Consider the following 277-nt stretch of genomic DNA (forward strand, 5'->3'; position numbering starts at 1 on the left):
GCCTCCTCCTCCCAGGTCCTCACTTAGCATTTCAAAATTCCCTTTCTTTGCAGCGCTCCAGGGAAAAGCAGTAAGAGGCCCTCCTTTATGAGGCCTATCAGTCCAGGAGATGGATATGTTTGCTTATTGGACAGTAAAAGGCCAGTCTTCAGGTGACAACTGGCCATGGTTATTCAGGCTTTTATTCATGCATATTTAGAGGATGGTAATGAGCTTTTTTTGCATTGTTGCATGAGAATGGCAGGTCCCCGGTGGCATTGATGGCTGGACCCAACTG

This window comes from Takifugu rubripes, chromosome 13, assembly GCF_901000725.2.
Source record: "Takifugu rubripes chromosome 13, fTakRub1.2, whole genome shotgun sequence".
Classification (NCBI taxonomy): Eukaryota; Metazoa; Chordata; class Actinopteri; order Tetraodontiformes; family Tetraodontidae; genus Takifugu; species Takifugu rubripes.